Here is a 26219-nt window from a genome sequence, read left to right on the forward strand (position 1 = left end):
CTATGGGAAGACTCGGGGGGCTCAGCCTCTCCTGCATCAGGGTCACTATCATCTTGGCGGGATCTTGTCATGACAGGGAATGCCATCTGTTTTTTATAATTCGTGGCAGCTCCTGCCTTAGAGTGTCTCTGTTTTGTTTTGCTTTCACTTCTGGTTTTCGAATTAAATTGGTTTTTTAAGAGGGGGATTTTAAGGGACCTTTGTAATGAATCCTGTAGGGCAGACAACTCACCTGAGAGCTGCGCATATTGCGTTTGGAGATCTAAAACCTCACGGAGTTCTTTTACTTGCGCGGATAGTTGCTCCTGTGCCTTATTGAGTGTGGTCATATTAGGCCCCAGGGGCAGGAAGGCAGGGGAGGTTAGGTATGGAGGGGGAGCGGAGGCTAGGGGCCAGTCTGGGTTATTATATCTAGCGGCCTCTTCCTCAAGTTCTGCCTCATCGCCTGGGTCTAGAGGCTCCGAATCTGGGTCCGTTTCTGGACTGGACCAGAGATTCTTATTTCTTGTAAACACTGGGCAGGTTATGGGCTCCTCTGCTGGTGTTATCTCAGAAGGGAGAGGAGGATAGAGGGATTTGCTTGGGGGGGATTTCAATAGCTGCTGAGGGAGATCTAGCTGGAGTTTTAGGGGGTTTCGCTTCCTCTTCTTTCAAAGACTTTATAGAGGCTGTATGCGAAAGAGGGCGAAGGCAGGACTCCGCAACTGAAAGAAGCTGTTGTTTTGTGGGGTCCCCGGTGGCGCTTTCCACTATGTCTCTTATAAGACCCCAGTAAGAAAGGGCTGAAACAGGGACGGCATCGGGTCCTTCTATTTTCAATTTCTGATTAAGAACTCTTCCTACTTTCTGCCATTTGCCTGGGTGGATCTCAGGTCCTGTTACCAGGAACCACGGGCATACTTCATCTATAAAAAGGAAGAATCTAACAAGATCCTTTTTCTTTACTTTAACTCCCCTGTCTTTAAGTGCCAGTTTGAGGTCCCGTATAAAGACCTGTTCTTTAGACAGCTTGGAACCCATGAGAAAAGAATGAGGCAGACGTCACTTACCTGTTCGTGGGGCTCTCCGGAGCGATCAGAGGGGGTCGCGATGATTCTTCTTCACGGGGTCTGCCAGGCGAGAGTCCGTGCCTCGAGCCGCACGTTGGGCGCCACGTGCCCCGACCGGCGGGACAGAAAAGTGGGGTGTCGAGGAGGACCCAGCCTGAAAAGGAATGGGTGAGTATAAGGAGAGTGAGACCCAAGGATGGTGGATAAGGTCTGAGTTTATTTGAAAAAGTACATGCTTATATATTGTAGAGAAGGTCAAGGGAGTTAGCTTAGGGGTGGAGTTGGTATGCCTTGGCCTGAGAGAAGGGATAGTCTGTGGTCAGTTTGTTCTTGATAACGGAGGGTGAGGCCTCTTTCCTTTATCTTGGCCCTTGGTATGCCTGGAATTTTGTTTGCTCGTTTTATCTTATCTGACATGGGGCTTCTTGGCTCCTGGTATGTCTGGAATTTGTTTGCTCTTTTTATCTTATGGGGCTTCTTGGACCCTGGCAACCATTGATGAGGATTAGTTTCACCATTGAGTGTACTAATAAATTCTATATATTGACCAGGATTTGCTGCACTGATGCAATATTGAAGATGATTGATTGATAAACTGCAAGTTCATATTCTTTGAGTTCTCCTTTAAAAAAAGAGCAACAATGTAACACTGCAAGTTCATATTCTTTCAGCTCTCCTTTAAAAGAGCAACAATGTAACACTGCAAGTTCATATTCTTTCAGCTCTCCTTTAAAAGAGCAACAATGTAACACTGCAAGTTCATATTCATTGCATTCTATAAAAAAACAATAATGTAACACTACAAGTTCATATTCTTTGAGTTCTTTAAAAGAAGAGCAACAATGTAGTACAATCTGAATAAAAGGTAATAAAAACACAAAATGAACTGTTGTTTACAGATGGAGATAGCTCTCCAGAAGACAGTAAGTGAAAAGAAGTCCAAGCAAAAGGTCACTTGTGTTCCCTAGCCCCACTCTGCCTCATGGAAACATGAGGAGAGATAGAGAAAGGAGAGGAGGCTTTCCTATGTGGATGTGGAGGAGGTCATAGAAAACTATGTAGAATGTAAGCTAAATTGGATCTTACAGGAATGAAGGAAGAGAGAGGAATTTCAGTGGAGCTATGGGGTCAGGGAAGGTGACATTTCATTCTGAACCTAAGGGACACATGACATGATGAGAAATGTGCACAGCGAATAGTCTAAGAGAGCAACTATTTTCAAACTTTTAAATGTTATTTTGGATGAAGCATACAGAGAAAATTTGACTTTACACAAATATATAGTCAGAAAAAAGAGAAGTATTTTATTAGGCAAATAGTATCTTTATATCACTGTGAAAATCATTTTGAGCTTGAGAATCACAGAAGTATCACGAATAACCAGAGTTCTTTGGATCACAGTTTGAGAACTGTTGTTGAGCTAGTAATATGGAGAGTAATTTGAGATAATATTACATACTAAAGTCAGACATAAATTATGTTGACTAATGGGAGTCCTTGCATTTGTTTAAATGGAGGAATTAGAATAGTGTTAAAATATTAGTTAATATGATGTAGGTTATACATGTACAATTGTGTTATACATACTACCATATTGATCATACTGTGAAAGAAGAATTAGAACTAAAAGGGAAAAATCACAAGAAAGGAAAAAGAAAAAAAATTTAAAATGTGAAGATAATATGGTTTGATCTACAATCAGATTCTATAGTTCTTTCTCTGGATGTGGATGGCATTTTCCATTGCAGGTCTTTTAGAATTGTCTTTGATAACTATTTTGCTGAGAAGAACTAAGTCCATCATAGTTGATTATTGTATTATGTTGCTGCTAAGGTGTACAATATTCTTCTGGTTCTGCTCACTTGACTCAACATCAGTGCACTGTAAGTCTTTCCAGGTTCTTCTGAGATTAGCATGCTCATTGTTTCTTATTAGAGCAAAGATATTCCATTATTAATTCCATTCCATATTTTATATGCCATCACTTGTTTAGCCATTCCCCAACTGATGGGCAACCCTTCAATTTCCAGTTCTTTGCTACCACAAAAAGAATTATTCTTAATATTTTGAAACATGTAGGACTTCTTCCCTTTTTTTGTGATTTCTTTGGGATATATACTTAGTAGTAGTATTCCTGGATCAATTGGTATAGATAGTTTTATTACCCTTTGGGCATAGTTTCAAAATTTTATCCAGACTGGTTGGATTAGTTCAAAATTTCTACAGCAGTGTATTAGTTAGTTTTCCCATATCCTCTCCAATATTTATCATTTCCCCTTTTCTGTCATATTGGTCAATCTGCTAGATATGAAGTGGCTCCAGAGAGTTGTGGTTTTTTTTATGATTAATATCTTATTTTTTATTTTCACATAATTTGTTGAAGGGTCAATAAGTTCACACTAAATTTTAGTCATAACTGAGATGACCTTTTTTTAATTATGTATACAAATTAGCATAGCAGGCACAACAGAATCCATCTTCAGGTGGGTAGATCAAATAGTTGTACAGACTGAAATCCAATGGTGGCCACTGATAGAGTAATTAATGAAGCAGAGGTCTGGAAATACGACTTAGTCCAACTTTATGAAGCCGATGTCCTTCGAGTACTGCCAGAAGCACTGGTGGCACATGTTCAGGCCATACTTGCGGATCAGGCCATGGCGGTTGGAACAGACTCAGCTGAGGAAAGGCAAGGGCGGCTGAGCTAGCTTCAGGAGCCCAGGCTCGGCAGCGGCCTGCCTCTCCGGCCCCACTCCCACCCCCAGCTCCCAGCACAGGCCTCGGGCTCGGCAGGGCATGCCCCAGAGAGTTGTTTTGATTTGCATTTCTCTAATTAACAGTGCCTTAGGATAAGGGGAAGAAAGCATGAGAGAAACTTTAGAAAATGAATATTGTATATAATTGGAAAAATAAACAAATAGAAATGCTATTCAAGTAACAAAGTGAAAAATAAATTGCAGCTGAAGTAGTTTAGAAGCAAGAGAATATAGACAAGATTCTCACTTAATAAGCAAATTATATTTGTCCTTCATTTCCAAAGAAGACCATGACATCAGGGAAGTGATGCCAGGACAAGCATGTGAACTGTATTTAAATGAGGGGGAGCTGTGCTAAGTCATCAAACTCACTTTCTCCTTCAGATCCATCTGGTTCCAGTGGTCAGATATGAATCAGGAAGACTGGAAATATCTTGGATGCAGGGCAATCAGGGTTAAGTGACTTGCCCAAGGTCACACAGCTAGTAAGTGACAAGTGTCTGAGTCCAGATTCAAACTCCCAGCCTCCTAAATCCAAAGCCAGTGCTCTAACCAATATGCCACCTAATTGCTGGGCTGGAATCTGCATTATGGGAAGGAGGCTGGAAATCAACTATCATCTGGTTCACTGCCTTTAATTTCTGGAATTTAGTGGTAGAACCAGGGCTAAAGCCCAGGACTCCTGATTCTAGTGCTCTTTTTTCCTTTCTTATTAGAATGTTTTAAAATTTTTAAATTGAACAAATACCAAACAAAATAATTCTTTTATAAATATATAATAGAATAGAAAAGGATTATATATGAAATCTATACTTGAGTGGGATAAAGTCTGAGATTTCTTCAGTAGAATATTATAGATTGGAGAATAGTTAACTATGTGCCCCATCTCCCTTGACAAAGCAACCTCTGGGATATTGGTGAAGAGTCAACTGACCCCACCTTATCTGTTGAAGTCTGGATGACCATTCAATTCCTGAAGCTGAAGAGATAATCTGGTTTTATACTCCTTTTATACTCCTTTCCAGTCTAGATTGTAAAATCACATTCCTCATTAATGAGGGTGGGTCAGTGGGGGGGGTAGGAATTGAGTTAGGATAAGTGTGATTCTTGGGCCTTTTGCTTTTGCCTCAATCTCTGTAATTGATTGTGGCCCATTCTTGGAGAAACAATAAAGCTTTCTCTTCATACCTTGAGAGATCTCTGGAATTTATTTAAGTGGCATTTGTCCCACACAATACTATAGACAGTTTGCTTTCCCTTTAGTTTATTTAATATGTAGCTTTCCAAATTGTCCTATTTATCTGTGTCTTTCTGACTTTTTTTCTGTACTGTAATTTTTTAAAAAATGATTGAGACCCTCTTTTCTTTTTCTTATTTCCTTTCCTTCCTTCCATCATTCCTTTGTTCCTTCCTCTCTTCCTTCTTTTCTTCCTCTCTCTCTCTCTCTCCATCTCTAGGCTTTCTCTCCCTTTTACTCTTATCTTATATTTAGAAAAAAAGGGGGAAGGGGAATGCATCATGAAAAGAAACAAATTCCCATATTTAACTATATGTTTTTCCTGCATTTTCAGTTCATCATCATCTCTCTCAGCTGGTGGGTAGCTGTAATATGGAATCTGTTGGAATATTGTACTGAACAAAGGTATTAAATCTTTCAAAGTTCTTTTTCTTTATAATGTTGTAGTTATTGCATAAATTGTTCTGGTTTTGCACATTTCACTCTCTATCAATTAATATAAGTCTTTGATCTCTGAGGTTTGGGTCTAATAGGAGTTGCACAATTTTTTTTGTTATATGAGATCATCTTGATGTTCTTGATGTTTTCATAGCATTCTCTTTAAGGCGACATCCCCACCCTCATTTGAATTGATAGGTCAGTTTTCCAGAGAGTGACTGTTACTACTAATCTTAGGACTTTCAGTAAAAGGGGTTCCAAATTACTAGTCCCTATTTCTTCTTTACTAATAATTTTCATTGACAATGAGCAATTGACCACAATTAGTTTTTAGCAAAGCTATTTACTAAGAAGGTACTCCAATGTTATAAATGAATAAAAAGGAAAACCTGCTAAAGTGAGAGAAATTGTACATTTTATTCGCGAACCTTGCAAGATATATCTTACAAGATACAGGTACCTCACTCCTAGGCATGAGGCATGGATTAGTCTTCAAAGTCAAGTAATTTATGGTCTTCAGAAACTTTCTCCTCCCTCTTGGATGTTCATAGGCTCTCAGAGTTTGAATTACAATCTAAGAGGTCCACCCATTCCATGGCATGCCCCTAATTTGATCCCTCCCCATTATGATATGCTAAAGAGCCCCTGGGGGGTGTGGGTTAATATTCAATTACCTAATTGCACAAAGTCAGTAGCATTAGGTCAAGATCTCCACTCTGGACACGTCGAGAACTGGTTTGGGGTTTGGTATCCCTGGAATGGGAGTAGGAAAACTCTTCCAGTCTTGTGATTGGCTGGGCCATTCCCCCTTTGTAATGAATTTCCTAAGGGCTCCCCCTCCACATCCAGTGAAGACCATCACCCTATATTTCTCACAACTTTCCTTTTTGTAATGGATTCCCTAAGGCTCCCTTCCACATCCTGTGAAGATCAACACCCTAGTTTCCCACATCCAAGAATAGCAGCTACAAACCATTTCCCTTCAGAAATCTGGGGTGATCCCTCTTCCATATATATGCACAGGATCCATGGGAAAAGTGGACATCAAACTTACATTAATGTGGTGAGATATATGAGACATTATATGGTGAGAAAACTGTGGTGTACTTGTGGCAAAGAGACAACTTGTTACTGAAAGCAATTTTCTCCTTTCAGAAGAGTCCTTATAACAAATCTCTCGGGTCTAGCTTTCAGCAAGATCTGAACTATGTTTCTGTTGGGGGCGGGGGGAAGAGGCTTGGTGGTCACTCAGAAGGGATAAAATAATCCCATTATAAAGGAATGTTACAGAACTCGGCCCCTCATTGTTTAAGAGTTCATGGGAGGGAGGACAGAAGGGATAAAATAATCCCATTATAAAGGAATGTTACAGAACTCGGCCCCTCATTGTTTAAGAGTTCATGGGAGGGAGGACAGGGGGGATAAAAGTGTCTGCTGAGAGGTGGGGAGGAAGCGGGAATGTGATCACAGAAGAATAAAGACTCATGACCCACCTCAGGCGCTCTGTCTGGTTCTTCCCCCATCAAAGAGTGGGGGCCGGAGGTACCCCGAAGACTCACCACGCGTTGGACTGGTGAGTAAGAGGACGGACTAGCATAAAGAAGCCGGCGTTGTAAATAAAAACCCAGCAAGTGGTGCCGAAACCCGGGACCTGATTTTGCTAGGGAACGTCTGAATCCGCTGGTCGGATTCTCCAGACAGCCTCGGTCGTTTCCGACCGGGAGGAAGGAGAGGGCGTTTACTCTCAGATATTGCCTGAAGGACATACCCCTATTGTGTTGACTATGCTTTCTTTCTCTCCCCTTTCTCCTTCTGCTCTAATCACGCTCCTTGCCGTGCTGGCCTGTCTGATTGTGCCCTGCTTCCTCCTTCTCTTTTGCCGAACGGGAACTTTGCAGTTCTGCCACCTGTTAGGATTGCAGCCTCGGCTAGTAGACAGCATGGGGGGCCGGAATAGTATTCCCGCCTTTGAGCCGGAGGAAAAAGAGGCTGTTGCAGTGCAGCTTTATAAACTCTGCGCTAAGCATGGCTGTAAATTACCTATCAAGACGTGCTGTGCTTTTGTTGAGAATATCTGGAACATCTGCCCTTGGGTGCAACATAGTGGGATCCAACCAGATAAATGGAAGGTGGTAGGGCAGCAGATGGCCTCCTATAATGACACCTGCCCGGGAAAACTGACCCCCAAGGATTTTACAGTGTATAAGATAGTGGATGCAGCCCTGCATCCCCAGAAGGTGACTTTGGCACGAACAATCAGCACTCAGGTGGGTAGCTCGTTGGCGGGATCGGATTCAGAGAGCCCAGAGGAAGAGGGAAGGCCACCCCCTCCCCTGTATCCGTGGGAGGAACTTAGAAGAAACAATGGGGGAAAAAGGGGCCCCCAGGGAGAAGATTCAGGGCCGGAAGTTTCCGAGCGCGGGAAGGGAGGGGTGCAAACAGTCCTCAGGGGTGGCAGGAAGAGGAGCGTGAGTAGGTGGGACCGGGAGGCTGCTGACGAGGAGGGAGAAGTCCGCGCTGATTGGACAGCTGCCGTGCCCCAGGCTTGGCGGCCCAGCCAGGAAATAGAGGCAAAAAATCCCCCGTGTTCCTTGTCCGCCCTTCAGAGATCCCCTCAAGGGCTCCGCCCATCCGGCCTACTTGCCACCAGTGCCTCCATAGCAATAGAGAAAGGGGAGGAGGTGGACTGGGATGACTGGGGCCTCTACCCGGTATTTACGGACCCCCTTACCGGAGCCCGAGACTACCGCCCTGTCCCTTTTAAGATGCTTAAGGAACTTAAGGAGGCCGTGACTAAATACGGCCCAAACTCCCCTTATGTAAAAAGACTGATGCAAAACCTCTTTGCTACGCACCCTTGGACCCCTGCTGACTTTGACGAAATTGCAGCCGCGTGCCTAGATGCCTCCTTATATTTAGCTTTTAAGGCTCAGGCCCGCAGAGAGGCCTCTAAGCTGGCAAAATCCCGGGGTTATACTCCCCTGGATTTAGCCATTGACCTCCTGTGTGGAACTGGAGCCTATACTGACCCTGCTGTTCAGGCCCGGTATGGCCAGTTTGAGCTAGAGACTGTTAAAGAAACACATGTTGCAGCTTGGGATAAGATTGGAGCCATGAAAGGGGGGAGAGCCACACAGAAGTTGGTTGGGCTGAAGCAGAGAGCAGATCAGACACCCCTCTCATTTGTGAACGAGGTTAAAGAGACCTTGATTAATGCCCAACCCTACGGGGTGAGAGGAATTTCTTCCTTTTTCAGGCCTTCTGATCGTCGTAGGGATCCTTGGAGGTGCTCCATCTGAAGGAAATCCGACATGGGGAATACTCCGAGTTATTCCCTCTCCCCTTCCGGTAGCACAGAACTCCCCGATCTACCCTCGCCTGCTAGTGACCAATACATCGATGGGGCTCCCTTCTGCCTCGGTGGGGCCCCTCATGTGTGGCCACAGGGGAAGACATCGAGGATCCCATACCATGGAGGGATTGCCAGATGGCGGGAGGATACCCCCTTGAGGGTGAACAAGGACGCTGATTCTGGGAATCACCCTACTTGTTGTCTGTTTCTGCCGCCTAGCTAGGCGACAGAGGGGCTATATGCTTCTTACTCAGAAAGCCTTCATGGCCATGGAGACGGGGGAGGATCCCCAAGTCTGGCTAGCCGCCATGCATGACATGTGACACCTAGGGGTAAGACGAGGTAAACCCCAAGACGGGCAACTTCTCCTCACCCAGCCACCTAAGACAGGCCCTGAGGGTGTCGGGCGCCTAGGACGGGCAAGGTCCTGGGTTGAAGGAGATGACCTAAGACAGGGTTCCTCGCCCCCGGCTATCAGAGGCCAGTAGAAATGACACCGCTTAAGGCTAACCTCAGCACCGCTTAAGGTCACACCAAGTGATAACCTTGTAAAACAGAAAGGGGGAGATGTTGGGGGCGGGGGGAAGAGGCTTGGTGGTCACTCAGAAGGGATAAAATAATCCCATTATAAAGGAATGTTACAGAACTCGGCCCCTCATTGTTTAAGAGTTCATGGGAGGGAGGACAGAAGGGATAAAATAATCCCATTATAAAGGAATGTTACAGAACTCGGCCCCTCATTGTTTAAGAGTTCATGGGAGGGAGGACAGGGGGGATAAAAGTGTCTGCTGAGAGGTGGGGAGGAAGCGGGAATGTGATCACAGAAGAATAAAGACTCATGACCCACCTCAGGCGCTCTGTCTGGTTCTTCCCCCATCAAAGAGTGGGGGCCGGAGGTACCCCGAAGACTCACCACGCGTTGGACTGGTGAGTAAGAGGACGGACTAGCATAAAGAAGCCGTTGTTGGTTTCTACCTGGGATTCTATTGCCATTGATTATCACTTCAGGTTGTCAGTCAGGACTAACTTGTGGTTCCTGGATTTACCAATCTCACAAGGTCTCCTAGACATTTCCAATTTAAAGTAGTTGCTTAGTTAATTGCTCTAAGAAGCAAAAACAAAAGAGTACTTTCAGCTGCCTTTAATTCAACCTGGAGGAAAGAGTACTGATTTTGGAATCAGGAAGACCTGAATCCAAATAAGCCTCAGACACTTATTAGTAATGTGACCCCCGGGCAAGTAATTTAGTCTGTTTACCTCCATTACCTCCATTTCCATTACCTCTATTTGTAAAATGGGGATAAAAATAGTCCTTACTTCATAGGATCAAATGGAATATTTGTAAAGCATTTCTCATAGTGCTAACATATAATAACCTCTATATTAATGTTATTATTCTCTTTATTGACCTAGCTCTGAGAATGCAGGTTAAAGTAGGGCTGTTTTCCCCTAAGTTACAAAGTTTAGGAGTAGAAACAGGGTGTAACAGAAAGTGTTAGTGATTGCACAGATTTTTAATTTGGTCAGTTCAGATCTAGCCCCACAATAACATGCTCAGTCTTTCTTAAGTCTTTAAATGAGAATTTAATTAATTAATATTCATATAAACCAAGATATATATATATAATTACATATATGCATATATGAAGGAAAATATCAGCATAGATAAAGGAAAGGAAAGGTTAGAGATAAAGAATTACCCAACCTAAGAGACTCCAACACCTAGAAATCTGGCTGGTTGGGGAAGTAGAATCACAACATAGCCTCCAGGGTCTTGATTGGGCAGAGCATCCTCTCTGAAGGGGGTGACTTTCAAAGCTTACTTGCCTAAGTAAAACTTTTACAATGCTCACACAAAAGTCACACAAGACTGAACTCAGTGATGGTGGAGTTTAGGTCAAAGCACCCTCAGATTGTGAGTACAATCTTTTCTCCAGGTGTCTTGAGGAAAACACCCAGGAACAGACCAAGTCTTGTTTACTAGAAATGTTCCCCAACACTCCTTGCCCCAGAACATGACATGATCAATCAAGCTCAGAAGTTTCTTCTCCTTGGACCATGACAGATGAAAGGGGAGATCTCAGTTTAACCCTTCATCCTTCACAGAGGTTGGCTAATCCTTTTTGAATACCCACTCAGTTCTTTGAGAATTTACTGTTTTACAAATAGATTTATTTTTTTGTCAGCAGTGGTACAAGCCCCTCAGGTATTTGAGGCTAGAACTGACTCTAAAGTACCATGAGGTGGACTGAAAGGAATCAGAGAAAATCTGCATATTCTTCAAGGACCAGTCCAACCCTATTAAATTTTCTTATTGAGTACAGTTCACCCCCTCATTCATCAATCTTTTTAGCAAGACTTGGACTGACTACTTTGCAATTTTTAAGTAAGTAAAGACCCTGGAAGTTAAATTTTATTTCCCCCTACCCTACCCCTCCATTCTAAAAGAGTGTTGCTAGAGAAATTAGTGGTGCTAATGAAGATTAAGAGTTGTTGAAAGTGAAAGAATTCGCTAATAGCCCTGGAGTTGAAATAGCTCAGGATTTATTTCACAAACCTGCAAAGTTTACAGATTAAAACCTTTTCTCCTCCTAGAAGAACAGTAAACACCTGGAAGATAGGGGTGAATTACAAAAGGTTAGGTGAGATTTGATAGAGAGAGACAGACAGACAGAAAGACAGACAGACAGACAAACAGGCACATACAGAGAGAGAGAGAGAGAGAGAGAGAGAGAGATTGATTTAGTATGTGTGTCCATTCCGGGGTAGAAGGTTCCTGCATTTAAATGCATTTCCAGAATGGGTAGGACAAGGGTGGCAATTGGGGAGTGGTTTAGCATTTGACTTGAGGTACTCTCAAGCACTCCAGAGGGGTGGTCCTCCTGTAGCTGCTGGATACTTGAGTTTGGTTCTGCCTATGAGGAATCATTATGCAGACTTGGGAAAGCATGGGTGGAAATAAAACAAAAATTTATTAAAAAGGGTACAGGACATAGGAAGGGAGAGAGAGAGAAAGAGAGAGAGAGAGAGAGAAAACAGTCAAGTAATTTTGACTGGGCCACAGTCAGAGAAGACTGCAGGCCCAGAGTCAGGGTCCAACCCAAGTTTTTATGTCTTGCCTCTTATCCAGAGGGTAAAAGGTGAACTCCCTTACCCTATACTGGACTGGAATTAGGTAGAGGCTAAAGCCTAAGGAGATCAGTATACAAATCAAGAATAGGGAGGGTCTCCACCCAAACAGCTTTTTAAGATTACAATTGTTTCTGTTACAATCAAAATTTCTCAACTTCAAGTCAATTTATATCTCTAGAGTCAATTTACATCTCTACCCAAATTCTTTCTGTTGTATTCCCAATTCTCTTCATCTTTCCCCTGCATCACTCCAAGGAATGGCCAAGACATTGACAGGCTACAAATCAGTATTTCCTGTCCCAAAAAATGTAATCTTTAAATCCAACAGTTCATTTTCTGTGATTTACAATGATTGTTGCACCTGTGTAAGCCTGACTCATCAGTGAAAGCATGGCCAAGGTCAAAAGTGAAAATCAAGAGGAAGTGATTTAACAGTATAGAACTTACAAGAAAAAGTGCAAAAATATTACAAAATTTGTTTCCAATTAGAATATTTCCTATGCCCATAATTTCCTACATAAAGAGGATGCTAATGTAAGTTCAGAACTGGAGGGTTGAGTTCATTGCTATAGCAGCAATTTAAGAATCTGGTGAATGGTATATAGTAGGCCCTTTGTAAATGCTTATTGACTAAGATTTTATAGTCCAGAGTGATTAAAATGATTTTTTTTATTAAGACATCTTAATAAAAAGGCACACCTCTCTCAAGGTTAGAGAGGGGCTTAGGATCCAGGATATGGGCTTTGAAAGCCTTTGCTCTTGCCCCTTCATGCCAATCATTGGCTGGGGTCACAATCTAATTGATACATTGGTCCCCATATGTTTTTCCCACCCTGCTCATTATATTAATAAAGGAGAAGTCAAAGTTCCTAGGTTAATTTAGAACTAGGTGGAAGCAGACCTGACTTAATCTCAGGCTTTGATCAGATTGATGCTAAATCTTTTCTCTTAATTCAGTACTTGCCTATAGGCAACAATATAGGTACACCCTAGTCTTTATAATGTAAACTAACAATTTTCCCTTCACATTCTTATGGAACCCAAACACCCCCATATTCCTCACATAAGGGAAGGGTGAAAAAACACATAGAGAAGGGAGGTGGCCAGGCTTTCTTTTCCACTCTGCACCTGGAACAGCTTTAGAAGTGGTGCATTCTTCAAACTTATCCCCCTAAAGGAGAATGGTTGAGATTTTTAAAAAAAACAGAAAGCTATAATATTGAGGTTTATTGTTATTATTGCAGGAAAATTTAGATTGAGAGATGAAGATTGAAAGATTTTTTTTGAATAGTGAATGAATTCAGACACATCCCTGGGATTTAAAATTGCTCAGAATTTATTATAGAAGGTTAATGAAGTACAATATCAATGTTTGTGAAATTCCTGTATAGAAAGAGGTTCCCCACATCTTTCTGGGCCCTGAGAAATTCCTTAGAAATACAAATTTGGCTAGGTGCCTTTGGGTCTGAAAATAATCTGATAAGATCCAAGTGCTTGACCCTGGGGGTCCTGGATATACCATAAAATTGTTTGAAGATTCACAAAGCACCCTTATCAGCCTAATTATCTTGCTATATTGGTTAAATTCCAGGACTGCCTCCCCCTTCAGGCTGGAATAATAAGATAGTAAACTCCTCAAACCCGTGGGAAGCCCATGAATTTGTGACTCCTTCCATCTCAGGAAATATGTTCAACCATTATACAAAGATCCTGACCCTTTCCCACTCTGTCTATATGGAACCCTATATTTACATATAAGATGATATATCTAACTGCTATCTTTGTTTCTGTATCCTGTTTGCTCTCATTACCCCCCTCCCCATACTATTAAAAACCCAATCCCTTGAACTCTCAGGTACTGTCTGATTTGGGTACACTTCATCCCCAGGCAGTCCCCAGGAGTGTCTGTTTGTGTGTGTGTGTGTGTGTGTGTGTGTGTGTGAGAGAGAGAGAGAGAGAGAGAGATCCTTGCAAGATGAAGGTAGGGTGTCGAGTCCGGAGGAGGGAACCAGGCCAACATCAATATGATGCATAAGCTGGTTCGTTTATTGATCACAGGATACATACTTTTATACTCTACATTTACGTAACCAATTACATAAGCGTTTTAGCAAGCATTTTTCACATGCATACCTTGTGTATGTCTTAGGTGATTGTTTTGAGAACCAAACAGTGTTCTGCTAAACAGAGAGAAGATTGTTTTGAGAACCAAACAGTGATTTGATAAACAAAGTGCAGAAGGTAATTATCTCAGAATGCGCTATCTATCTGGGCCTGGGAATGTACCTCCTAGCTCACACATGCAGCTACTCCCTTGTCTAAGCTCTGAAGCACATCTTGCTTGTTAAAGCACATAACTATTTCTGTGTTAACCCTTCATAGCTCTTAGCCTGGAATACATATGACACAACAGTAGGGTGAAGAAGAGTGAAAAGGGAGGGAGAGCACTTCACTTCTAGACTTAATTGAACTTTTATATTGTATTGGACAAGGGTAGCCTCCAGCTTCCGTCATCTCAGAAGGAGTACCTGACATCAGTCAGGTAGAGAGGGTGGGATCCCATTTTTATTTGAATTTTCTTGACTCTTCCCTGCATGGGAAGTGGGCAATTCAAGTTTGGCTCAAACTCTGCTCATGGCTAGATTCACTGGAGTCTAAGCCTAGCCAGCTCTTATGGCTGTTTTCTTTCTCTTTCCCCTCAGTCATTCTTACCTAGACTTCTGTTATTCCACCTGTTCTCAAGCATATTATTGTCCCTCCAGGAAAAAGGTAAATCTGTTGCTGATAAAATTCCTGGCTTTTTCACCTCCAGGGCTAGTTGTGAGTCTTTCACTTTCAAAAGAACCCTCTTCTTTATGGAGCATCACCAATTTCCTCATTCTCACTAGAGTCCATTTGTTTGCAGTATGAGGGCACTAGTAATCACACTTCCAAGGAATGTGAACTTGAGATTTTTAAGTCTGCTCAACAGACCATAAGATCAAACCTCTTCTGACCTCTGTGGTTACAATTATTCTATTCATTCAAAGAACATTTATTGAGTGTCTCATATGTATTGTACTTGTTGAAGAGATATCACTGAATCAGATTTTCTGTACCCCTGACTAAAATTGAACTGTTTTGGGAAGAAGAGTAGCCTATATATCATAAGTATTTCAATGTTTGCATTTTCCCAAGTAGCAATTTTGTTTCATGTCTCTACCTGACTGCCTTTAACATCTCTACTACCTCAGGCTAAATAGTCTAATTAAGTTGAAAATACAATGCACCTGATTTTTTAAATTCGAGCTGGGCTTCTTAACCTTGGATCCTTGAACTTGTGTTTATGAATATTTTAATTACTGCTTTAATATATAACACTAATCATCACTATCTATCATTATTTTCCATAAGGTCTGTTATTATTTCCACTTGTTTTCATCTGTAAAACTTCAGTTCTATGAGATTTGTGAATTGTGAGTTTGCAAGACATTAGGATAACAATCTGGACTGTAAGAGATATTATAAAGAGGAATCCTCCACCCCAGGAGATTTTCATTTTATACTCCTTTGGAAGTCTGGTGAAGCCTATGGGCCTCTTCTCAGAATAATGTTTTTAAATGCAAAATATAAAACACAGGAATACAAAGAAATCAATTATATTGAAATTGAAACTAGTCTATTAAGATCATCCCTCTGACTCTGTCTTTCTGTATAACTTTTTTTTTTTTTAGGTTTTTGCAAGGCAATGGGGTTAAGTGGTTTACCCAAGGCCACACAGCTAGGTATTTATTAAGTGTCTGAGACTGGATTTGAACCCAGATACTCCTGACTCCAAGGCCGGTGCTTTATCTACTATGCCACCTAGCCACCCCTGTGTCTGTATATTTACTAAATCTTTAAGTCCTATGTTAAGAACTCCTGCCTCCCAGTTTGATTCGATCTAGTAGTCCATGAAGTCCCTTCCAATGAAATGAAGGATAAAATAAAAGCAATATGTAAAAGAACCATAATTATTTAATTATGGACAACATTAAGTTGGAATACAATACAGGTTAAATATAATGGCTATTGCTGCTATGACTTAAATATATTAAATCGTATGGATTTAACAATGAGCAATATATTAGCAATTATTTTAGTGTTATTTTGTTTAACTTCAGAGGGGTTATTTTGTTGCTATTTTGATTGTTTTGTTCTTCCTTTTGGTTTTCTATTCCTTTTTTTTTTAATGTATTAGCTTCTTCAAGGAGAAATAATTTTTCTATTTAAGAAAATACTATCTAAGGCAAAATAGATGCAAGCATATATCTGATCAACAAAAGACTGGCATAGAGACAGAGCAGTGTCTGCTCACAACAATTTAGCTCTCTTGGATATGCAACAACTTTGTCTAAAATCTAAATGATATGAAGGTGAGAGTAATTTATTCATACTGATATAGACTTTAATATCTTTTATTTTCAAATTTTCCTGACAGAATTAATGTTACCATCAATTTTAATCTATTTCTCCCAGATGCCCAAAATCTCCTCTGGCACTACCACCACCATCCTACAGACCCCCATCACTTCAATCCTAAAATATTGCAAGGTTGCTGGAGGTCTACCTGCCTCAAGTCTCTTCCCCACTCCAATTCACACACTTCATTTAGCTTCAAAAGTGATCTTCCTAAAAGCATAGGTCCATCCACAGCCTCTTAGCTGATTTCAGCTACATAGTGATGCAGAGAAATATGGGAATAGGGGGTGATGGGATCAGTTGTAGACAAACTTTGTAAATCTTTTGCTTTGTAAAGGGAATCTTCCTTCATCCTTCCACACCAGAGGGCCTGACCTTCAACCTTATTTGGATTGCATTTTTTTTTGATGAGACAGCCAGGGAGCACAGTCTTTGGAAGACCACCCAAAAGAGACCCCCTCCCCAAAAGGCAAAATCTCCATTGAGGGACTTGTGTCATTCCCATATCACCACTCCCTCCCATGGACTCTGGGAGAGTATTTGATGAGATCTGAGGGAGGGGCAGGTCCTTTATACTCTCCAGTCTCCTGCTGAAACCTGGCCAATTCAATCAGCAGTCCACACGGTCTTCTCTTAAAACTCTTTCTAACTTTTCTATCCCTTTCTTAATATGCTGTAAGTTCCTTTAATAAATCTCTATTTTCTTTCCAAAACTTGGCATTCCTGAGTCTGACTCGTGATTCTTTGCAGGGCAGAATCAAATCCAAGCAACAAATCAGGGGCTACAATAGAAGGGGAAGGATTTTCCCCTTTGCCCATATTCTCCTGATGCTTCTATTCCTAGGAAGTGGGCAAGACTATAAAGTGCCTTGGACTCTCCTTGTGCACAGACTTGTCTTAGCCCAGTCAGTTCTCCTGGCTCTCTCTCTCTCTCTCTCTCTCTCTCTCTCTCTCTCTCTCTCTCTCTCTCTCTCTCTCTTCAGGCTTGTGAAAATAAATCCCAAACTTTTGTTTCCAGGACCATATGTGAATTCTTTCACTTGTGAGAATCCTTAAATCTTAATTGACAACAGCAATCCTCCAACAACAATAATATTGGGATTGATGCTGGTCTGAGAAGGAATTCACAAGGCATGTGCTCTTTCCCAGGCAAGATGCCATTTTATTGGGCACTATGCTGTCATAATGGGCTGAAAGTTGGGAGATACTCTCACCAAAAGGCATCTGACATGCCTTTCTTTAGATAGGGAAAGAGGAGGAAGGAAGAGAGAAGAAATGATCTCAAATAGTTGTGGGTCTGGAAATCAGAAGTTGGGGGCTACCAGACTGACCTTTTAAAAGAGTTTTAACATTTACTTGTATATCAAAAAATATTCCTGGTGCTGGAAGAATTTGACTGATCTTTGTATAAGGTTAAGATAACCCTATTCAGGGGTATTCAAAGAAACTAGAGACAAAAGGACTTGGGCCTGAGGTGGGAGATAAGGGAGGTAGGGCCAGTTAAGGTTAAAATTCCTGGTTTTAGCAAGGACCTAGGAAGGATACTTAGAGCAGATCTGAATGTTAGAGAAGGGGCTCATTAATTGAAACCCCATCACCAGGACCCACATTGAACTTTGAGATCCAGGGACCATTGGCCTGTTTGCTGTTCCCCTAACAGGACAATCCATCTCTCAGCTCTGTCATTTTCTTTGACTGTATCCCAGGTCTGGAATGCTCTCTCTCCTCTTCTATTTCTCCTGGATTGCCTGATTTCCTTCAAATTCAAGCTAAAATTCCATCTTTTATAGGAAACCTTTCCTCATTCCTGAATTCTAGTGCCCTTCCTCTATAGACTATCTTCAATTTATCCTGTTTATGTCTTATTAGGACATAATTGTTTACATATTGTCTCTTTGAGACTAAGGGTTGTCCTTTACCTTTCTTTGTATCACCCAACTTAATACACTTGCCTTACATATTGTAGGTGTTTTATAAATATTTATTGATTGGTAGAGCCTTAAAAAGTCTGGGGGTTAAAATCAGAGTCTTCTGCAGACTTGGTTGATAAGGATGACAAATTTAATTAATGACTTCTTATAGTCCTTTAGCCCCATTTTCATATGTGTTCATAAGGTAAGAGGGAGATTTTTTCCCTTTTTTTAAGAAAGATTTTATTTTGAGTTTTACAATTTTCCCTCCATTCTTGCTTCCCTCCCCCATCCCCCCACAGAAGGCATTCTGTTAGTCTTTACATTGATTCCATGTTATACATTGGTCTCACTTGAATGTGATGAGAGAGAAGTCATAAAGTATGAGATAGTAAAATTACATAAAAATATAACGTTTTTTATTTTAATTTGACGGTATCAGTCTTTGTTCTTTGTTCAAAGTCCATAATTCTTTCTGTGGCTACAGATGCTATTCTCCATTGCAGATAGCCCAAAATCGTCCCTGGTTGTTGGTAATAGGGAGATTTTCAAAGTAAATTTTATTTTCGATAAAAACCAACAATTCTGGCAGCGGTGGGATTCGAACCCACGCCTCCGAAGAGACTGGAGCCTAAATCCAGCGCCTTAGACCGCTCGGCCACGCTACCCACGTTACTAGTTGCTAGCATCCGTCTCTATCTCCTTGGTCGAAGCCGATTCATCGAGTGATTTTTTTTTTTCCTTCCCATACGATTTTGCTTTTTATACTAAAGAAAGCCTAGGCACATTCTCCGATCTTTCACTGAAATCTCGATTTCATCTCAGACATCGGGATCACCTGCCATCTCCTGATCCAGGCCTCCTCCAGGGACTCGGGCTCCGACCAAAGATTCACCCTTTCCCTGAGATCCAGATCTTGGAGGCGCCTGGAACGAGGAACAACAGATGGACACTATCCAAAGAGAGTGGGAAACCAGGTGGGAATGGTATCTTCTCGGCAGACAACAATGTCTTCTCTATCCGGATCTATGTTTGGGAATTTGAACCCTGGAGTACTTATGGAGCTGACAAACGGGCCTTTTCTCTGTTCTTCTTTCACATTACGCCCAAGCTGCGGTCTCCTAGTCTTTTTGCTTTGGTTGTCCTGCAGTCCAGAAATACGTTCTCCTTCCTGCCCCGACTTCTCATCCCTACAACTCAAATACGAAAAGCTTTGGTGACCTTCCCCTCGCCCCACAGATAATAATTTATTTTCCAATCTTCTTTTAATTTAATTACGTATATATTTTACGGGCTAGAGCTCTTTTTTTTTTTTTAGGACCATGCTTGAAACTCCAAACATTCCGGTTTTCGTAGGTTGTTCAAAAATAATGTCTCACCCCAAATCTTCTTGGGTCTTTCTTTGGGCTCTTGAAGATTTAGAGAGTGTAATTAGCAATTGTTTCTGTTTGGCCCGAAACTCGGAGGGACTTACCTTCCCAGATTGTTTTGTTGGGATTTTTTTTTTTTTTGATGTGTAAAAGAGGCCATTCTTTGCTTCTTTTCTTAAAGTACCTTAGTCACAATGGGCGTTGCCTCAGACCAACTCAGACCTGGAAAATTAAAGAGGCCAAGGTCTCCCAAAGCATCTAGGTCTTCTTTAATTGTCCTGTTCTATATCTTGCCACCGGACTCTGACTCTGGAAGGGAGAGAGAGGTTGGTGACTTTGCATAGCCCTGCCTCACGTATCCAATTCGTTCACGAGTTATGATATCACCTTCCTGAGGCCATAATCTTAAGAGAATGAAAGGAAAACAACAACAATTATATATACTTATATGTATTAATATTTATGCTTTATTTAGTTTTCTAAATACACGTTATTTCCTCCATTAAAATGTAAGCTCCCTAGAGATTTGTGATTGTTTCAGTGTTTGTTGATTCATTGGTTGATTGATTGCTGGGGAAAAGCTAGACCCTTTCAGGAGTAATTTCTGGCCACAAGGAGGAAAAAAAAATCTCCAATGATTTTGAAACATATCAACAGGCCGATGAAAAACTTTCCTCTAGTACTGATTTCCAAAAGACATAAGGGAAAACCGCAGGTATGATGGATTCTGACTCTATACTGAAATCCCAACTGTTTTCATTATATTTTTTTCAGTTTTCTGTTACTACCTTCTAGAATGTTTGTACCCACAGCTATAGGGAGGAGTCTGGGGGCATTCAATTGCAGTTGTTGAAATGTCTGTTGTTAACTAAAGAACTTCTTTCAATATCATCTACTTAGACAAAAAGCTAGAAGGGGCATAGAAATCATCTTGCCCAATCCCTACATTATTTTAGTTGACAAAACAGACTTCTCAGATATTAAGAGCACAGCAGGACCTCAAACCTAAGATCCCAAGTTAAACAGCAAGTGTTCAGAAGGATGGTTAAAAGCAAGGTTGTTTTGAAATCCAAGCAGTGGGGCATAAGTATGATAAGTAGGCCTCTTACCTTATAACAAATGAATGGGAGCCTAAACTGGCAGATTAAGTAATTTCTTCCCCTGATCATAGGTCAGAATTGGAAGAATCCCCAAGAAACCTAAGTAGATTTTCGTTAATCAAAATTCAAGTAGTTGGGGGGTCAGGTACTGAGAGATTGGGGGAGGAAGTTGCAGTCCTTAAGAGCATTCATCAGATAACCTAGTGAGTTTTACTTTCAAAGGGGCCAATTATAATTTTTGGTAAAAGGACTCTTTATTCTGATAATAGAGGATATGGCAATAGGCTTGAAGGCACAGTCCTAATAACTTTGGATAATGATAGAATACAAAGTCCAGGCCTTTTGCTTCTCCATATTGTGACTTTGGAATTTTAATGATGCCCCTCTCAGTGTTGGAAGCCATCTGTAAGATTGTAGCTGAGTGAAACCGCCCTTATGGTTTCAATGAGTCTTCCTTTTTCTTAATGTTTCCACTTCTCCAAGGTCAGGTGGTAACAAAGATTTTACAGCACTGTGCTGATTGACCCCATATATAGAAAGATACAGAAATTAGCTCTCTGATAGGGTAAAATGAATTATCTCCCTTTGATAAGGTAAAACCTGAATCTGAATAATTATGCAAATAAAGCTTGAAAATGCTTTACACCTATTGACTAGATGGGTACTAGAGGAAAAATTATTGGCAGTTATCCAACCAATAGGTAGTAGGTTGGGGGTTGGGACTGCCTTAGGGACAGCCCAGGATAAAAGGGTCTTCCACATCTTGGCACTTTGCACTCCTCCTAGAGCTGTAACTCATGTTATTGAGGTTGTGCCCTTTTTTTGAAAAGCAAATTAACTCCTTTTTTGTTCTCCAGGTTGGGTCTTCTGGTTATTCTGTATAAGGAGAACCAACACAGTAACATACAGTTCTGATCCCACACATGTGTGGTCCTTTTCTCTCAGTAAGAGATGCTATGCCCAAGAAAATGACCTCTCAAAGGTTAGACTCTCAAATCTTCAAACTTGGGAAAACTTGTGAGGCAAATCCTAAATTTCCCTTTTCTTTCTTTAAAAAGAAAATAAAAGACAAGAAATAGGAAGGTGATCAAGATTAGAGCAATAAAACACAGAAGGGTTTTTATCTTGGAGTTGACAAAATTTTGAGGACATTGAGAGAATTCTCAAGGTATCTGAAATGAAACCCCAGTTGCATTTTTTTTATAAGGCAATGGGGTTAAGTGGCTTGCCCAAGGCCACACAGCTAGGTATTTATTAAGTGTTTGAGGCTGGATTTGAACTCAGGTACTCCTGTCTCCAGGGCCAGTGTACCACTTAGCCACCCCTGCTCAGGTCTTAATAAAAATATCTAGTATTTATGTACCATTTTAAATTTTGCAAATTAAATATATGTATATGTTTTGCAAAATTATATATATATATATATGTATAATTTTTGATTCTCAGAGGAAGGTGAGATTAAGTGACAAACTCATCATGGTTTCATAGCTAATGCCTAAGGCAGGATTCAAATTCAAAGCTTCTATACACTATGCCACCTACCTGCCACTAATAATTTGTTCTCCCTCCACCCCAAAAACCCAACCCCATAAAAGACAAGAGATTATATGTCCCTTTTCCCATAAACTGAAGGTACTCTTGATGAAGATCTGAGTAGGAAACTAAGACTCCTTCAAATGATATTGTATACCAGGCCACATCTTTGAGGTCAAGGAGATGGAAAGATTTAAAGCATATAAAATATCACTAAGTTTGTTGACTTTAAAAATGCAGGGGTCTACTTCAATCTGATATCTCCTACAATATGTCAGAATTATCCATAAATCCTTGAAAGATATTACATTAAAGATAGAAGGTCCTCTTGACTTTATGATTAATAAATAAGAGAGGCAGAAAATAGGAATTTATATGCTTACTAAAAATGCTTTCCAACAGCATGGAGGATTTTCAGCACCGAGTTTAAATAGAAGAAAGATAGATGATCTCTCAGGTTCTTCTATTATAGATGCCAGTGTACTGATTCATAATTTCTCAAATTATCTCTATCTCTATCTACTATGGGATAGCAAATGCTTGAAGAATTGCTCTGTTGTCCAGACAATAACATAGCTGGATGAAGCACATAGAGAGTTAACTAATCCATTCAAGTATCTTGAAATTATACTGTACATCTATTGATGAACTGACTCCAGAATTGAAGAGCAGCCAGGATTGATTTGGGGAACTTCTTTTTGAGTACTTTTAATAATGATCAAACTTCTCCCTGAAAAGGCCTGTCTTTTACAACATATCTCCCCAAGGAGATACTACTGTCCACTAGCCTGCCATTGAACAATAAGGAGCAGGCTCACACTGATAGTTAATGAGTTACCTCCATATTAAAGGATAATGGATATATCCTCTTTGGAATATATCATTCTGCCTGTAGTTTCTAAAGAGGTGGTAATCTCTCTCCCCTACTTCTAATGGTTTTATGTGTGGCATTGTTTTCTTCTTTAGATTAAAGCCTTGGTCTCAGGGACTTATCCATTTTGACCCTTAAAATCTGGGTTTGAATCACCTTAAACCAACTCCTGCCATCTCTCTTTGTGAGAATTTCATTGGACCTGTCAGGAACCCCATGTCTAGATTACCCCTCTCTTTTTATTATCAGGAGACACCCTTTTTTCCAGACCTAAAGTCCAGTCAGTAAACTATGCTCTGAAATTGGGCTTGGAATAGTAGGAATCCTTTATGCTCAGCCTCTGGATGAATTCAACCAAAGCAAAATCCCAGAATTGTTTCATACCAGCATCAGGTGGTCTCTGAGCTCTGACGTATCTGGCAGTACCCCTATTTTAGTCACGAAGACCTGCTATGAATCAAACTTTTCTTATTTTTGCTGTTGCATCTCATTGTCAGGGTCACAGCTCATTATATAGCCATTGGTTTATGTATTGAGATTTGCCTACACTAAAGTAGGTCTCCTCTGTATTAGAGGATGTCATAGCACATGTATCTAATTTCCTTCCTCCAAAAAAATAAAAAAAACTTTTTGCTTATGATCACTGTTAGCTCATTACTTTTTTCCCCCAGTTAACTGAGCTTTTCAATTTTTCTGACTTAACAGTGGACTGTATAATCTCTGTGACTCTTGGGTCATTTATTTTCAGGTTTGACAGACCCTAATCACATGAGTATGATATGGCAAGGTTAATGACACTACATGATATATCTCTACAGTTTTTATTTACAACAAAAAGTAAAAGGAATAAAATTTAACATATGTCAGCAATTCACTAATTTATGGTTTGTGAGCCTGACAGCTGCTCTCAAACTTGGGTAGCCCCTAACCAATCTAAAGGCATGCCTTCAAAACAGTTTTTAAAAAATTCAATTTAAAGAAATATAGCACAAGATAATAGGCTCAAATCTGCTCATTGACTATGCATTCAAGATTAGTAAAATATCCCCAATGTTGGAATTAGCAAGCATCCCCAATATTGGAATTTCCCATGTATTTTCTTTTTCTTCCCCCAGCTTAATGTGTTCTTTATCCAATAAATGAATGGATTTTTAGCACTCTAATTTCCTCTCTTCAGTCATTTTTCTTGCTCACTACTCTCATTGACTGAACCCTCCACATGATCCTCTGTCCAAAACAGAAGTAATTTTATCTTCCCTCAACACCTACTCTTCTTCCCGACTTTCCTGGTACATAGAGGTTACCATCACTCTTCTAGGCGCTGAAGTTCACAACTTCTAAATTATTCTCAACACTTCCATCTCTTTTACCATTCCTTAAATCTAACAAATTGCCATGTAGATTATACCTCTCAGTTTTTCCAGTTGGCCCTCTTCTCTCCTTACAAGTTCACTAACCTAGTTCAGGTACCTTTTCTCTGGAATATTGTAATTGCAACCTTCTAAAAGATCACTATACCAAATTAAGATCTTGCTCACCTCATATAAAAGTACTGTACATGTTAAAGAACAGTCCTAGACCATATCATTGGATTATTCAGGAAACTCTCTGGTCAAATACCATCTTCTTTGTAAGCCTTTAACAATATAGAATCGAATCCTTCAAGTGGACAAAAGAAAGGAAATCCCTTCAATCTTTCCATCTTCCAACTACTTGGGGCTGGCTGTAAGGTCCTGTTAACCTTCTCCTGGCACTATTTTCCTTGGGCTCCAAGAGTCCAAAAGTTCAATTTCAGGATTGGTAGTATCCGTTTCAGGAGGAAGAGAAGGTTGGTGGAAATGAGCTGACTGTAGGAAGTTCCTAAGAATTCATAGCATTTGAAGACCTGAAAGAATTTTAAAATGTCTACCATCATAGGATCAAAAAGCTATTTATATTTGGATGAGACATTAGGGATCATTTAGTCTAACCTCATTTTACAGATAAAGAAACTGAAACTCAGAATTGTTCAATGACTTGCCCAACTTCTCCTTTTTACAAGGTGGAAGTGGTCTCCAAATTTTGGAAATTGGTTGAGCCCCTTAAGGACTTTTTGACTATTGGTAGTGTTGTTCTCCTATGGTCATGGGTATGAAATTTAAATAGAGAACCCTAAATAAATTTACCATCAACCCATAATTTAACTGAAACGGTGCACAGAAAATTCCATACTAGAGCCGTCTACCATACGCCCTTCGATAGCTCAGCTGGTAGAGCGGAGGACTGTAGTGCCTTACGATTGTAGGAATCCTTAGGTCGCTGGTTCGATTCCGGCTCGAAGGAAGCGTGCAAATACTTTGCAATATTGTCACAAATTTATTAAGTTTGCAACTGAGAGTACATTCTTTGAGGTTTTGGTTGTTCTTCCGGTGATAAATTTGGATTTTCACTAGGACAAGAACAACTTTCTTTGTAACCACTCATTTTGCAAGACGGGGACAAGGCTAGGGTTCTAAGCTCCTTGAAGGCAGGAACTGTTTCGGTTTGTCTATGTAAATCTAGCACTTCACACAAACCCTGACATTTAGGAATTTAGTCCTTTTTTATTCATTGATTGATGAATTGTGGGCCTCGAAACTACTGTATTCCAACTAAACAACCTTCTACAAACACCCTTTCTTGGTATAATTCTTCCTCTTTTCCTCATAGAAACAATGCAAGTTCATACAGAAGTTGTTTTACTGGGGAACGGTTATGTGGGGACAACTCAGGCTATTCCTAGAAACAGAAAGATGACTTAATCAAGGTTGACTTATTTTAGGAAGAATCTAAATTTAGCGTCTTGCAAAGTATTCGTCAAAAAAAAAAAAATTTACTGGCAGTGGTGGGATTCGAACCCACGCCTCCGAAGAGACTGGAGCCTAAATCCAGCGCCTTAGACCGCTCGGCCACACTACCTCGTATGTCACCTCCTTTCATACCTCATTTCTTCAGGAAGACGTTCCTCCGGTGGGGCTCAGCAATTGAGAGATTTTATTTTTCGTATGGTATC

At 40.6% G+C, this 26219-nt stretch overlaps 3 non-coding genes across 3 annotated transcripts; 1 reads left to right on the forward strand and 2 right to left on the reverse strand.

Annotated features, from left to right (window-relative positions):
• Positions 1-18900: 18900 nt before the first annotated feature.
• Positions 18901-18982, reverse strand: TRNAL-UAG (transfer RNA leucine (anticodon UAG)). The gene has a single exon. It is a non-coding gene; the product is annotated as a tRNA-Leu (tRNA).
• A 6437-nt stretch (positions 18983-25419) lies between these two features.
• TRNAY-GUA (transfer RNA tyrosine (anticodon GUA)) lies at positions 25420-25510 on the forward strand. The gene is given in 2 exon segments: positions 25420-25456; positions 25475-25510. It is a non-coding gene; the product is annotated as a tRNA-Tyr (tRNA).
• A 533-nt stretch (positions 25511-26043) lies between these two features.
• On the reverse strand, positions 26044-26125 carry TRNAL-UAG (transfer RNA leucine (anticodon UAG)). The gene has a single exon. It is a non-coding gene; the product is annotated as a tRNA-Leu (tRNA).
• Between the last annotated feature and the right edge of the window lie 94 nt (positions 26126-26219).

Source organism: Macrotis lagotis, chromosome 4 (assembly GCF_037893015.1).
Source record: "Macrotis lagotis isolate mMagLag1 chromosome 4, bilby.v1.9.chrom.fasta, whole genome shotgun sequence".
NCBI classification, from domain to species: domain Eukaryota; kingdom Metazoa; phylum Chordata; class Mammalia; order Peramelemorphia; family Peramelidae; genus Macrotis; species Macrotis lagotis.